The 16,612-nt window shown below is 39.9% G+C and overlaps 1 pseudogene; it reads left to right on the top strand.

Annotated features, from left to right (window-relative positions):
• The first annotated feature begins 8,060 nt into the window (after window positions 1–8,060).
• LOC145519010 (transcription initiation factor TFIID subunit 9-like) lies at window positions 8,061–13,932 on the top strand (annotated as a pseudogene).
• The last annotated feature ends 2,680 nt before the right edge of the window (window positions 13,933–16,612 follow it).

Below are 16,612 nucleotides of genomic sequence, written 5' to 3'. Positions count from 1 at the left end.
GAGCTACTCTCTAGTTGTGGTGCATGGGCTACTCATTTGCAATGGCTTCTCTTGTTGCAGAGCATGCATGGGCTGTAGAGTGTGTGGGCTCAGTAGTTGTGGCACATGGACTTGGCTGCCTTGTGTAATGTGGGATCTTCTGGGACCAGGGATCGAACTTGTGTATCCTGAATTGGCAGGCAGATTCTTAACCACTGGATCACCAGGTAAGTCCCTCTCATAAATATCTAAAACAATCTCCCAACTCACACCAGGAAAGGAGGACTTGCCTACTGCCACTCCAGCTGTGGTACTATAACCCTCATCTATTGGCATTTCTAAAACCCTTTTGGTAGGATTCTACTTATTGTTTGTCTTTTGTCAAGAAAAGGAGGTTCTTCCTATCACCCTAGGCATAACCTCTCCTTTTTGTACAAAGGACATAATAATCCACTGTGGCTCATCTTCCTGGGATTTGGCATTCCACCTTACATGACTCCATCCCAGTTTTATCTAAGTAGATACAATTTTTCTCCAAGGGATGTCTTAGCAACTGCATCCAGAATTTCATTCTATTCCTCAAAAATCATTTTTTTCTCTGAAGTATAGACTCTTGTTTAAATAAATCAATCATATAATGTGTATGATTTATTTCACCTTTGAATGTGAGTTGCTTATCTAGCAAATTTTTAGAGTATCCCAGTGTTTTCATTCTCAGCGCCAAAAAGTTTTTGTTACATCTCTATTTCTATGTTTTATTAGCTTGCAGGAGTTCACCATCACACTTAAAAAATAGCAAAAAGGTTATGAACTGCCTGTTACTATCTTTGCATAATCCTACCCTTCACTTCAGAGAGATTTCAAGTACTTTCTAATCCATTTTGTGGGAATTTTTTCTTTAAGCTTGAAAATCTGTAAGAAGCAAATTTTGATTTGCAGTCTCTGTTACATACTCTTACCCCATAGCAAATCCCTTGCAAACCAGGGTGGAAAGAACAATTCCAAATTAGGCACCACTTTGGCAACTGCTTTAGGAAATGTCTTAATTTTTAAAAAAATAAAGTTTCTATCAACACGTTTATATATATATATTCCTCTGAAATTTGGACACATCAAAGTCCAAAACATTAGTCCATTTAAAGAGATCATTTTCTCAATGACTGCTGCTTTGGTGATATTACTTACTGTCCTGTTTCGAAGTTCATTTTGTAAACTTTGAAGACACTTTGAAGACATGTTTACAAAGACCATGTGTGCTCACCATTGAGGCAGGGGGTGAGAATTAAAAACCATGTTGATAAAACCAAAGCCAAAGTTTGGGGAAAGAATTGGGTTTGTTGAGCTATGTATTTCTTTCAGTATTTTTAAATGACCCTAGAACAGCCGCTCCTGGACTGCAGGAGTAAATGACAAGACAATATACATGTGAGAAGTGACAATTCCCACGCACTGCTGAGACATTCACAGTGAAGATGGCTTATTTGAGTTATAAGTCTGGCAGTCTGGGAAGCCTTTTGGGTCTTGAAATTCTTCCCTCCAAGGGAGACAGATGGGCTCATCCAGGTTCTGTGGATAGGTTATCTCAGTGAACTAAAAACAATCCTAATGAAACAACGTGGGATGCCCATTTCTTCAGCCCCCAGCATGGGAGTTTACATCCATCATCTTGTTAGTTAAGCCTCACAGTAGCCCAGAGCGGTAGAAAACATTCGGAAATTAAGGAAACAAAAGCTCAGAGAGCTTAAATAATTTGCTCAAGGTCATTCACTTCTCTAATAAGATTCCCTGGGATGTAAACTCTGAACTGATGACTAAGAGACTTTCCCAGAGCCTCTCCTAAATCTAGATCAAAGGCTATTAGCTTGTCTCTGTACTAACCACCAAGCCCACTCCTAATCCTGGCAGAGAGCTGACTAATGAATGCCCTAGATGATGGAGGTTAGATGGGAGAACATGGCCGGGTAGGGAAAAACTCAACTAGCTATGAGCAGGTGGTAGGTCGTGCTCGTTTCTGTATTCTAACCCTACCCTTCAAAAACATACTATCTCTCTCCTGGATCCTAGTGTAACACCTGGCATGTGCTCATGATTTTGTTGCACTCAATCTGTCACTAATGAGACTTATAATGGTGGTGATGATAACAATAGCAGCAATAAAAAGAGTTAAAATTTAATGAGCAATTTACTATAAGATAGACAATGTCCTGGGCTTCCCAGGTGGCTCAATGGTAAAGAATCCGCCTGCAATGCAGGAGACTTGGGTTCGATTCCTGGGTTGGAAAGACCCCACTGGAGAAGGAAATGGCAACCAACTCAAATATTTTTGCCTGGGAAATTCCATGGACCAGAGGAGTCTGGCAGGCTATAGTCCGTGGGGTCGCAAAAAGAGTGAGGCACGACTTAGCAACTAAACCACAAACAACAGACACTGTCCTACACATACCAAAACCATTAACTCTTTGGGTGCTCACAGAAACCAATGTGGGAAGTACTATTCATTATAGCATCTCACAGATGAGGAAGCAAAGGAGCTTGTCCAAGATTACATAGCTAGAAAAAGTCAGAGAATCAAACTAATCAGGCTATGTTTAGTACTTGTAATCTTAACCAGTCTACCAGTATTTTTCAAACATTGTAATGGGGCATCTGTCTAAAATACTCTTCCCAGTTCCCTTCTCTGGAAAATCTAGTCTAGGAGGTTTGGGTTGGGACCCAGAGCCCTGCAACTTTCTAAGAGCCCCGTGAGATTCCTGCGATGATAAACACAGCATGCATGCCTGCTGTCTCTCACTACTGACAAAACCCCTCTAACAGCACATTTGAGCACTGTCAGAAGCATCAGGTTTTGCAAGGAAGAGTGAATTTATTTATGGGTGCAAGGAGAATAATTCCCTATGGAAAAGGGTGTTTTTTTTCCTTCCTCCAACATCCACAGCTCAACAGAAGGTGTTGAGGGTATACGTCCTTTAGAAGGGTTGAATTTTCTCTGGAGTTCCTGCTCTTCTTACTCTTAGTGGAAGAGTCTGGAGACCCCTCCTCCTGTGGGCCTCAATTCTTGGTAAGAATGCAAGAAAGAATCTAAAGTTTTACCTGTTGCAAGAGAGTTTATTGAAGGTAAAGAGAGAACAGAGAGAACACCTCAAGAGAGAGGTGGGCCAGGCCAAGGAAGCCAATGGCCTTGGGGAGAGCTGGGGTGTAGGGTTTTTAAGGCAAGGTTCTTTTGCATAATCCAGGAGGCTGTTGATTGACAGTCTTAATGGACAGCTGCAAGTTGTATAACAAGAGGTTCTACTGCACCTTTCCTTCCAATAATTCAGTCTGTTATAATTAGATGTATGTATTCGTAGGAGATTTATGAACACTTAATGAGCCCTATGGCCACCAAAGGTTATCTAAGGATATGATAGCATGAGGTCTGTACACATGCCAGAGTGGGGAAAGTTCCTCTAGTTGGCCGATGGGGGATTTTTTCAGTCCCCTGACCATTTTGGAGTACTGATGGGATATGTGTTGGGGAAGGGGTTGGCAAATGGCTTGAGATTAGGGGGCTATTCCACATGCAGTCAATGGGGCCACCTCTTGTTGCTCATGGCTAACTTCCTGCCTAACATTACTCATATAAGGCTTCCTCAGCACATTATCATAGCCTTTCTACTACTGCAGATGGATTTTCCTTCTGCTGCTTCAGAAGTCTGAACAAAAGAGATCAAACTGGCAGAAGAAACCCTGGTTCCTTCTATAGTCATCATGAACTGGAAGAAGACACAGGTTCACTGACAACTGAGGAGTCAGCAAGATTATAGAGGGGACTGGATCAGGAATGGCCTTGCCTGTTGTGGCAGGTGGGTTCTCTGAGAAGCAGATGCCAAGGTAGGACTAGACATGTGAGTGGTTTATTGGGAAAAACACCTGGAAGGATAAAGGGAGAGAAAATAGCAGAAGGTTAGAAGAGCCTTCAGATTGTGATGTAGGTTTGACACCTGTGAAAGGAAAGAAGGAAGGAAGAGGACTTCTTTGCAGTCCAGTGGTTAATACTTCACCTTCCAGCAGGGGATGAGGGTTTGATCCCTGGTCAGGGAACTAAGATCCCACATGCCTCGTGGCCAAAAAAGTAAAACATAAAACAGAAGGGATGTGGTAACAAATTCAGTGTGTGTGTGTGCGGGGGTGTGTGTGTGTTTAGTCACATCTAACTCTTTGTGACCCCATGGACTGTAGCTCTCCAGGCTCCTCTAGGCATGGAATTTTCCAGGCAAGTATACTGGAGTGGGTTGCCATTTCCTACTCCAGGGGCATCTTCTCAACCCAAGGATTGAAACCCCACCTCTTGCATCTCCTGCATTGGCAGGTGGATTCTTTACCACTGCATCACCTGGGAAGTCCAACAAATTCAATAAAGACTCAAAGAAAGAGAACAATTCACAATGAAAATTATAAAATTAAAAAAAAAACAAAACAGAGGAATGAAGAAATTGAGTTGGAAAAGCTCCAGAGACTGCAGCAAAATCCTGAAAAAGCCTTAGCAAAGCTGATTAGGAGCTCCTAGCAAGGGTCGCCTGTTAGGAGAGTCTTGCATTGTGTTCAGTCACTGTCTTGTGCAGTTTGGAGCAAGAGTGGCCCTGGAGTGAGTGCTGTGGCAGACCCACAGCTCTGGTGGCTGGATGCTGACAGTCACCATGCTCTCTGCAGCCGGTTGTTTGGGAAGCGATGTGAGGAGCATCCCTCCGTAGTTGTCACATATGCTTGGCTACAGAACTTATGTTTAGTCCTGAAAGCAAAGGTCATTTTAGAAAATGCAATGGGGAAATAAAGCGACTAGTCAGTAGGCTACTACAAAAATTCAGCCAAGAATAGAAAAGAGCTGAGCTCAAAGAAGCGGCTGTGGGAAGAGAGGCATGAGCCACATTCAAAAGTTAAGAAGCTAAATGTTGGCTCTTCAAAAAACACCATGAAGAAAATGAAAAGGCAAGTTACAAACTCTCAAAATATTGGCAAAACATATATCCAATAAAAGATTCATATCCAGAAAATACAAAGAACTTTTATGACTCTATAATAAGAGACAAACAACTCAATAAAGAAAAGCAAATGATATTAATAGATACCTTACCAAAGAAGATAAATGGATGCAAATTTCATGAGAAGATGCTCAACATCATTAGTACTTGGGAAAATAAAAAATAAATGATATTGAAATGCGCTGCTACTCCTATTTGAATGGCTACTATTAAAAGATGGCTTCCCTGGTGGCTCAACAGTAAAGAACCCACCTTCCGATGCAGGAGACATGGGTTTGACTGATCCCTGATCTGTAAGGAAATGGCAATCTGCTCCAATATTCTTGCCTGGAGAATCCCATGGACAGAGGAGCCTGGTGGACTCCATGGGGTCACAAAGAGCTGGACATGACTTAGTGACTGAACAAAACATCAACTATTAAAAGATGGAAAATTCGAAGTGTTGATGAGGATACAGAAAAATTGGAACCTAAATACACTGATGGTGGTATGTAAAGTAAAGCATCCAGTTTGTAAAGCTACAGCAGTTTCTTAAAACGTTAAGCATACACTCACCATATAAACCAGCAATTCCAGTTCTAGATATCTACCCAAGAGAAACAAAAATCTGTGTCCACACTAAGACTTGTATGAGCACATTCTTAGCAATATTAGTCACAATAGCCAAAAACTGGAAAAGCAATCAAATGTCTATAAATAAGCAAAATATGGTATACTCATACAATGGAATACTATTAACTATAAAAGGAACTGCTGAAGCTGAAGCTCCAATACTTTGGCCATCTGATGAGAAGACCTGACTCATTGGAAAAGACCTTGATGCTGGGAAAGATTGAAGGCAGAAGGGGAAGGGATGGACAGAGGATGAGATGGTTGGATGACATCATCAATTCAATGGACATGAATTTGAGCAAACCTCACAGATTGTGAAGGACAGAGAAGCCTGGTGTGCTACTGTCCATGGGGTTGCAAAGAGTTGGACATAACTGAGCAATTGAACAACAACAACATAAAAGGAACAAGCTATTGATACATGCAACATCAATGGATCTCAAAAACATTATGGAGAGTGAAAGAAGCCAGATACAAAAACCATCATATTATGTAATTCCATTTATATGGAATTTCTAGAAAAGGCAAAACTGTAGAAACAGATAGGCTGTTGTTTGAGGCTGGGGTGGGAGTACAGAGAGAGGTATAGAGAACTTTTCAGTATAATGGGAATGTTTTAAAACTGAATTATGATGACAGTTGCCCAACTATATACATTTATTGAGACACATTGAAGAACCTATTTAAAGTGAGTGAATTTTATGAAATGTAAATCAAATCTCAAACAACTGTGAAAAATAAAATAAGCTAAGAAGGCAAACAAGATGGGCGATATGGCAACTCACTGTATCTCTGGAGAGTGAGGTTGAAGAAAAAGTCAAGGATGATGCCTAGGTTTCTGGCTAGGGTCCAGTAGGGAGGATAATGTTATAAAATAATATTTGGAATAGGAGGAAGAGCATATTTAGACTTTAGCTTTGCACATATTAATTTTAAGCTGGCTTTTGAATGCTCAGTGAAGATTTCCAGTGAAGAGTTGGAATGAATTGTCTACAGATCATGAAAGGGATAGGAGTTGGAAAGTGTTTGAGAATCATCCACTTCTAAGGAGGTAGCTGAAACTGTGAGAATGGCTGAAATTCTCCAAGAAGAATGTTCAAGTGAGGGTTCAAGTTTAGTTGAAATACATTTTCAACTAATTGTGAGCAACCTAATGAAGGTCAGCTTCCCTAGAGAGTATTTCACTATTTGTGTGATGATAGGAAGGAATTGCCCTATACTTTGTATATTTTTCCAGTAGCTCAAGACCTTAGAAATTCCGCTTATAAATGTCAGAGCTATTATGTAGAGGTAATTTAACCCAGCCTGTATTATCCAATATTTATCTTACGTCACATAACTGGAAGCTGAACTATGGCCAAGTGAACAATATCTGAGGACCTACCCTACACATGATGATGTGTTAAACATTCTTGAGATTGCAAGGGAATTTAAGTTTTCGGAGCTGATTTCAAGAAGTTTGCAGTCTGGTCCTATTGATGCTGTACCTTTTCAGCATATGGATTCTGGGGTAGGCAGAGAATGGTGGCAACGAACACCTGTTGCAGCGAAACAAATAAAAATAAATATTAAAAAAAAAGAAGGTAGCCCATAGCCTGAAATATATAGGATAGTCCATTCTTTTAAGGGTGTAACACTTTTCCATTCATACAGAGATTAAAAGTTGCTGAAAAGAGAATAACATTTGTCTTGTTAGAGATTTACAGGAACACTGGAAGCTGATGGCAGCAAGAACAGAAGATTTCAACCAGAAGAAGTCTTTAACAACTAACCACACCCCTCCCTCACCTTACCTTTAAAAATGCTTTGCAGATACTATAAAACACAGGGAACTCAGCTTCGTGCTCTTGAGGGAGGCTCAAGATGGAGGGGATACATGTATACTTATGGCTGATTCATGTTGTTGTACAGCAGAAACCAACACAACATTGTAAAGCAATTCTCCTCCAATTAAACATAAATTTAAAAAATGAATTCTTTGCCAATAAAAAATGCTTTGTTGAAACACTTCAAGAAGTCTGGGGTTGAGGGGGCACAAGTCATCCTTTCTACTTGCATGTGCTGCAATAAACTTTTCTCTACTCCAAAATCCAATCTTTCATTTTGTTTGGTCCCTCTGTACATTGGGCACACCATCTTGCATCCGGTAACAGTAACTGTTGGGTTATTTGTCTCTGTAATGATCCTTTACTGGAAATAAACTTGAGGACATTGCTCAGGCCAAAAAGGCTTCTGTTTAGTTTCAAAGAGTGAGTTCTTGTGGGTTTCTTTTTTAAGTTCACATTGGTCATTTTATTTGAAGTGAATTTTATCCTGATTTTCCAAGAGACACGGTAAGCATTATTTTCAGAAGTCATGAATATGTTGCGTAATTCCATGCAATGATGGGTGTGCTCCAGACAATGGAGAAATGAAACAGGTCCCTTGGCCTTTTGTAAACAACCTCCCTACATGGAAATACGGATGCAGGAGCTGGAGGTAGTTCTGACAAGTGATTTGAGCGAGAAAGGCAGCTCTATAAACTCTGTGGCCAGAGGGAAGGAAATTATTGGCTGAGATTGGCAAATGGATAATGAGGGCTTTGAAAGCCACTGAGGAGGAGTAAAAGTAACAGCCATCAAGAAGTAGGAACACAGAGAGACAACATATTCTGATGATCCCGGCAGGGAGTGGCATCCCCCTGCGGTGTGATAAGGAGACTGCTGTGTCAATAACTGCAGTCATGCTCCAAATGACACAATACAGCTAAGGGAAAGAGAACTGGAGTGGGCCATCAGTTCCACCATCAGACAAGGGAAGGGACCCACCTAATGTGTTCCGTCCATGTTAACTATGAGTGAACTGAAAATATAATGTCATTCTTCAAGTTTGCTCCATAAAGGAGGGCAAGCTTCTTCTGTCCTCCAGTACCGAGTCAGCCAAGAACTCCAGGATGACCTAGAGCAGCGGTCCCCCACCGTTTTGGTACCAGGGGCTTTTTTTGTGGAAGACAATTTTCCCTTAGACGGAGAGGCAGAGAGAGGGGTTGATGGTTTCATTTCACCTGCCATTCACCTTTTGCTGTGCAGCCTGGTTCCTAACAGGTACCAGTTCATGTCCCAGGGTTGGGGACCCCTGGCCTAGAGAAAAGAGGATGCCACCTGTCAGCATCCACAGCACAGCAGCCTCAGACTCTGTGCACCACTAAGCTGGATGTGTCTCCACAGACAGTTCCAGAACTGTCCAGCAACTGAGGACCACTACAAGACAGCAAAATACAGAAGTATTCTCTGGACATTTCTTTTTCCTTTTGCATGCAAAATGAGTTTTCGCAACATCCAAGTTTTTTCAGCTCAAGAGCATGTTTTTAAATTATTTAAAAATCACTTAGTTCAAGAGGAAAATTTTTATATAGTCATCCTTTAGTTTTTTTACATGAAATTTGGACTCATTTCTGATTTACACAAACTCTATTAAATTATATCCCCAGTATTCTTTTACTGCTTACAAATCTTCAACAGACTCCTGCCACCATAAAAGAAAATGTTTGTGACTTTAAAAAAAAGACACACACAAGCAGGTGATCTCTGTATAACTTGCCAATTGCCAATGGTGAGGATAAATAATGTACACACAAGGAGATTCTTAGGTGGTCATTATAATCATTACATCTTGCTTCAGAACTGTCGTTGTTGTTGTTGTATTGCTACCACAATGGAAGGGGTCAAAAAACTTGGCATGAGAAGAAGGAGCTCACAAGATCCAGAGGGCTTGGGCAGGCATGAGCAGTGGTCCAGAAAAGAAGTTCCAGTTCTTCCTGGTCCTCCCTCCTACCAGCTTAGCTGCACATCTACTGAAGTTCCCATAAAACATTTGGTCCAACCCACATATTCATCTGCCTTGGATAGGATTGTGTTTTGTGTCCGTATCTAGCTTTGATGCCTCTGAATTTTGTAATTATGATCATTTTCTTTAAGAAAAATCTTGCAGGACTTCCCTGGCGGTCCAATGGCTGAGACTCTGGTCCTACTGCAGGGGGTCTGGGTTTGATCCCTGGTAAGGGCATAGACCCCTCATGCCATAACTAAGAGTTCACATGCCACAACTAAAAAAGATCCCACATGCCACAATTAAGACCCAGATAAACAAATAAACAAGCAAACCTTTTTTTTCAACTTAAGAAAAAGAAAAATCTCGCTAGTAACTTACGAATGTTTTTGCACAGGTTGAGAACTTAGATTTAATTTTAATACATATTGATTTGTTCCTGAATAGGATTTTACTAAGCCTCTTTGGTTTGAAATTCGCCCCACCTCATCTGATGCATATTAGAGTAGGAACGCTTGAGAAGTGATTATGCCTTCCATGATACAGTGGAAATGCACAGTCAGCTCCTTCTAACCATTCAGGCTTTGCCTCTGAGCTTATAACCAGAGTTTTAGGTAAAACTAGTGAATGCAAAACTTTCTTTGATATTACTGGCTTTTTAATTGTCAAGAGGGCACATTATATCATAATCTGTTGGTTGTTATAGGCGTCAGTTTCATCTCATAAATTGAATGTTCAAGCTGGTCTCATTGACCATGTTTGTTAAAAGATCATATTTATTTTTCTAGTTAATCTTTTGTTGTCATTATTGTTCAGTGACACAAAAGATTCAATTTCTGTCCTATGAAGTGTCTATTTGTGTAATAATTTACACGTAAGAACCAAATTGCCACATCATGTAAGCTCTTGCTATTAAATAATCTGTCTGCTTAACGGGAAGCCTTGTCCCACAGATGTACGCTCAGTGTGGTTCTCAGATAGAAAGATCAGTCATGATATGTGAAATCAGGCTTTTTCTTCCTCCAGAATGTGTCTGACTGTAAAATATCAGAGGTAGTCTATAAATCAATCAGGGCAGACTTATAAAGATTGTTAGTTTTAAAGTAATTTGTATTTATGTAAATTAGTATATCTGTTCATTCACCATTACTCTGGGTGAAGATGCATATTTTTCTGTTAGCTGTTATTTTTAACTTAAAAAAAACTGCCTAAATCACCACTCTTCTTTCTGTTGGTTTCAGTACAACACAGAAATGAACTTTTGTATATTCCTTCTCAGGCATAATATATTTGCCAATATATGTCCTACCTCACATGTATATTGGCATATATATATCTCACTTCATGGGCTTTCCTCATAGCTCAGTTGGTAAAGAATCTGCCTGTAATGCAGGAGACCCCAGTTTGATTCCTGGGTTGGGAAAATCCCCTGGAGAAGGGATAGGCTACCCACTCCAGTATTCTTGGGCTTTCCTTGTGGCTCAGCAGGTAAAGAATCCACCAGCAATGTGGTAGACCTAGGTTTGATCCCTGGGTTGGGAAGATCCCCTGGAGAAGGGAGAGGCTACCCACTCCAGTATTCTGGCCTGGAGAACTCCATGGACTGACTGAGCGACTTTCACTTTCACATCCCAACTCACATAGTTTTCTTACAATGTGGCTGTCCCTCTCTTGAGTCAGACTGGGGAGGTCATGACTATGTCAACCAGCAGAGTATGGTAGGAAATCACGCAGTGTGCCAAGTCATGTCCAACTCTTTGTGAACCCACGGACTGTAGCCCACCAGGCTCCTCTGTCCATGGAATTTCTCCAGGCAAGAATACTTGAGTGGGTTGCCATTTCCTCCTCCAGAGAACCTTCCCAGCCCAGGGATCGAACCTGCATCTTTTACATCTCCTTCATTGACAAACGCACGAGAGATACTATGTAATTTCCCAGATAGATCACAAAAGTTTCAGCCTTATTCTCATTCTCCCACCCTCTCCTACTCTCTATCTGTTTTTCTCTTTCTCTAAAAGTGCTAACTCTGGATGATGCCAATCCTGGGCCATGAGGAAGATCAATCTAGTCTCTGAGGGAAGTCCCCCTGGAGAGGTCCTCACAAAGAGTCTCTGAGACTCCCAGCCAGGGATCATCATCAACAGCTAGACAAGTGAGTGAAGGAGCCTTCAGATGACTGCCTAATTTCTATCCCCAGTTCCAAGTCTTCCACCTGAGGACTCAGTCACCTGAAATAATGGACTCAGGGAACTGCATTTACTTTAACCTTAATTATGGAAATAACTTTATCTGAAATAAAGATTTGTTTTTAACTTCAAAAAATAAAATAGCTGCTCCAGCCATTGTGAGGCAGAGACAAACCTTGCTCACTCTACCCTGTCAGAATTTCTGACCCATGAAATCCATGGGTAAAACAAATGGCCACTTTCTGTCACTAAGGGTGACTTGTTACACATCCATAGTACCTGGAACACTTCCTTTTTTCTCGTCACATTTTTTCCTGGTTCTCTAAGATTAGTACAGAATGGAGCTGAGGATGTCAAAGAAGATGTGATAATGAGGTATACGGTGGAGGTACACTTGACACTCTTGCTTTTTCTTTCCTGTTTCCTCTCCTTTTTTTTTTCATATACCAATATTTAAAAAACTGATTTTTGGAGCCAGACTGCTTGTATTAGAATCCTGGCCTTGCTCTTCACTAATTGTATGACCATAGAAAGTTATTTAACCCTCTTGGGGCTCAACCTTATCATCTGTAAAGTAGGACTAATAATTATACTTCTCAAAGAGGGTTGCTAGGAGATGGTCAAATGAGCTAATACATGTGAAGAGCTTAGAATAGGGCCTAGTACACAGGAAGTATTCATTAAAATATAAAATATTACCTTTCATTTTACTTTTATGATTTATGTTTAGTACATAAACATATTTAAATATAAATAATGGAAAATTTTAACACATACAATCCAAATACCCAATAAACTTATTTCATTTCTCCATGTTTTCTTTAAGACCCCATCTACTCATAAACGTAATTTTTAAAGTCATAATCATTGCAAAGATACAGAAGGACAGAAGTAATTACTTAGAGTATACCCTGTGAGATTAATTATTGTGAGCCAGGCAGCTATCCCAAGAGGTAGGAATATTCCTGTCTTATAAATGAGGAAACTACCATTCATTTGATCAACAGAATATTATTCAGATACCAAAATTATAAGACAGGAAACTGAGTAACATTATGTGAACAATATAATGTAAAGTGAAAAAATGTAGGCTATAGGACTGCAGATATTAAAATTACTAGAGACAGACTACCAAGAAAAACTATGTGTAGTGTATTCAATAAGCTAAAAAGACAATCTGAAAATTACAGCATGGAACTGGAAACCATAAAAAAGTGACCTGGAATTTTTGAAAGAAACTGAATAAAAAGTTGCAGAGTTGAAAAATATAATCATAAAAATAAGATCTCAGCAGGGAGGTTTAATACCACCTAAAGAGAGACTTGGAGAATTGGAAGATGGATCAAAAATATTAAAAATGAGTCGGGTGTAGAGTGTGTGTGCAGAGGTGTCCAGAGCCAGCAGGGCAAGAACCACGTTGCTTCCAAACACCCTGCTCACTGGTACACCAGGGGTTGGAAAAACTACATTAGGCGAAGAACTTGCATCAAGGTCAGGACTGAAATACATTAATGTGTGTAATTTAGCTCAAGAAGTTTGCCAACCAAATCTCAAGGAGTCTGGCAAAATGGCTTCTCCCAAGAGCATGCCAAAAGATGCACAGATGATGGCACAAATCCTGAAGGGTGTGGGGATTACAGAATATGAACCAAGAGTTATAAATCAGATGTTGGAGGCTGCTTTCTGATATGTGACCACAATTCTAGATGATGCAAAAATTTATTCAAGTCATGCTAAGAAAGCTACTGTTGATGCAGATGATGTGTGGTTGGTGATCCAGTGTCCTGCTGACTGGTCTTTTACCTCTCCTCCCCCAAGAGATGTTTTTTATTAGATATTGCAAGGCAAGGAAATCAAACCTCTTTGCCATTGATCAAGCCATATTCAGTCCCAGATTGCCACCTAATAGGTATTGCTTGACTGCTCCAAATTATAGACTTAAGTCTTTACAAAAAAGGGCACCTACTTCTGCAGGAAGAATGGCAGTTTCACAGTTTAGTGTTGGTTCAGTTACTAGCAGACCAAGTACTCCCATGCTTGGCACATGAACCCCACAAGCCATGTCCATTTCAACTAAAGTAGGGACTCCAGTGTCCCTCACAGGGCAAAGGTTCACAGTACAGATGCCCACTTCACATTCCCCAGCTGTAAAAGCATCAATTCCTGCAACGTCAGCAGTTCAGAATGTTCTAATTAATCGGTCATCAATTGGGTCCAAAAATCCTATTACCACTAACATGGTGTCATCACAAAATACTGCCAATGAAGCATCAAATGCATTGAAAAGAAAATGTGAAGATGATGATGATGATGACTATGATAATTTGTAATCTAGCCTTGAAGCATGTAAACATGTATACTTGGTTTTGAATCTATTGTACTGAGATGCATGCTAGATGTTTCATGTTGTGTTCTAGAAAAATAGTATTTAATGAGTAAATATGTTTACCATACTTTTCAATTGAGCTGTCGTGTTGGATTTTCTTTAGTAGGATTAGTAAAGGTTTCTCATCAGCCTTTAAGTGTAAAAAATAGAGTTGCAATTCATGCATTTAAAAAAATATTAAAAATGAATCCTGGAGAAATGAACAAATCCTTAGAAAATGCAGAAGTGAAGATAAAAGGTATAGAGTATGTAATAGAATTCTAAGATGCTTAATTGGATTCAAGAAGAAAAAGTAAAAGATAAAGGAGCAATATTTGAAGAATGATGGATGAGGATTTGCTTGAACTTATGAACACCACCAAGTCAAGGAGCATAGTGAGTCAAAAACTAGATGGATAAAGGAAATTCACACATGAGTGCATTAGAGGGCACCTTTAGAAAATCAAAGACAAAAACAAAATTGTAAAATCAGCCAGAAAGAAAAAAGGAAGCCTTCAAATGAGCTGTAATTAGATTGACAGCTGACTTCTCAACAACAGTGATGGAAGCCAGGAACCAGTCTTTGGTGTACTGAAAGCAATAAATAAATGATGACTGCTAGAATTTTGCACCAGGAAAAATGTCCTTCAGGCATGGCATTTTCTTTTAAACACTTAGCTCACCCCTAATCAATCACAGCAAAGGATTTTCTAAAAGGTATATGTAGGTAGAAGAAAATAATCCCAAATCTCATACTAAAGTATCTAGATGGTCTTTAAGTCTTTTTTTTTCTTTTTTTTTTTTTTACTTTTCACATTGTGTATCTTTATTTATTTATTTATTTTTTTAAATAAATTTATTTATTTTAGTTGGGGGCTAATTACTTTACAATATTGTAATAGTTTTTGCCATACATTGACATGAATCAGCCATGGGTTTACATGTGTTCCCCTTCCCGGACCCCCCACCCACCTCCCTCCCCATCCCATCCTTCTGGATCATCCCATTGCCCCGGCCCTGAGCCCTTGTCACATGCATCGAACATGGAATGGTGCTCTGTTTCACATATGACAATACACATGTCTCAATGCCATTCTCCCAGAACGTCCCACCCTCACCTTCTCCCTCAGAGATAATCCCAAATCTCATACTAAAGTATCTAGATGGTCTTTAAGTCTTAAATAATACAGTTTTTAAATCTGACTTTTGATTTTGTTAAGAAGGAAGAATTTTCACTATCTACTATTTTTGTTCCTTGGAATTGTATTCATGATTTTAAAAGTCAACATAGAAAGTGTTTCTCTTAGTGCACTTTGTATGTTAATATAGCTAGACTAAAAGAAAGTTAACCCCAAAGTTGTTGTGGTTCAGTTCAGTTCAGTTCAGTCGCTTGGTTGTGTCCGACTGTTTGCAACCCCATGGATTGCAGCACGCCAGGCCTCCCTGTCCATTACCAACTCCTGGAGTTTACTCAAACTCATGTCCATTGAGTCGGTAATGCCATCCAACCATCTCATCCTCTGTCGTCCCCTTCTCCTCTCACCTTCAATCTTTCCCAGCATCAGGGTCTTTTCCAATGAGTCAGCTCTTTGCATCAGGTGGACAAAGTGTTGGAGTTTCAGCTTCAACATCAGTCCTTCCAATGAACATCAGGACTGATTTCCTTTAGGATGGACTGGTTGTATCTCCTTGCAGTCCAAGGGACTCTCAAGAGTCTTCAACACCACAATTCAAAAGCATCAATTCTTCGATGCTCAGCTTTCTCTATAGTCTGACTCTCACATCCATACATGACCACCGGAAAAACCGTAGCCTTGACTAGGCAGACCTTTGTTGGCCAAGTAATGTCTCTGCTTTTTAATATTGTTTTCAATATTGTTGTTGTGGTTAGAACTAGAAAACAGAGTAACAAGCTCCTTTCAGAACGACAGCAGGAGGTAGTAAATTAACATGATCCCAGTCATAAAGATATATGCATATTCATGCTTCTAAACAGTGGAGATCAAGCTGTAGGTATAACAAAAAACTAACCAGCACAATATGAAAAAGTAGAATGCTCTCTATCTTACTATGTAAGATATTTCAATTTGGATTCCACAGAAGTCAGGAGTATTCAGAAGGACCTACTCGACTCAAGACTACAAATTCTGTTTGACTTTTTCATTTAATCACAGAATCATGAAACTGCTATAGCTGATGTTATCCTGCATTGTACACTCATATAGATAAACTGAAGAGAATCAAATAGATCAAATCATAATATTTTAAATTCGGAAGGTACTCAGAGATGTAGGAATTATGTGTTTATTATGCCTGAAAAGTTTGAATCCATTCACTGACAAGGACTCACTGCTTTTTATTCTATGAATGCTGCTGCTGCTGCTGCTAAGTCGCTTCAGTCGTGTCCGACTCTGTGGGACCCCATGGACTGCAGCCTACCAGGCTCCTCCATCCATGGGATTTTCCAGGCAAGAACACTGGAGTGGGGTGCCATTGCCTTCTCCAATTCTATGACTGGACATTACCAATTGATTGAAAATTTTTAATTGAGCCCCATTTCTTTTCTATAGGAGAATTTCCCTGACAATTCTTTTCTATGACTTGTTCTACCGTGTTTAGCTCCATCCTTTCCATAGCAACAGAGG

The sequence above is a fragment of the Giraffa tippelskirchi genome, chromosome 8 (assembly GCF_054371585.1).
Source record: "Giraffa tippelskirchi isolate mGirTip1 chromosome 8, T2T-mGirTip1v1.2.pri, whole genome shotgun sequence".
In the NCBI taxonomy this organism is placed as follows: domain Eukaryota; kingdom Metazoa; phylum Chordata; class Mammalia; order Artiodactyla; family Giraffidae; genus Giraffa; species Giraffa tippelskirchi.
The sequence above is the reverse complement of the archived record's forward strand: the minus strand, read 5'-3'. Positions and strand labels throughout refer to the sequence as shown.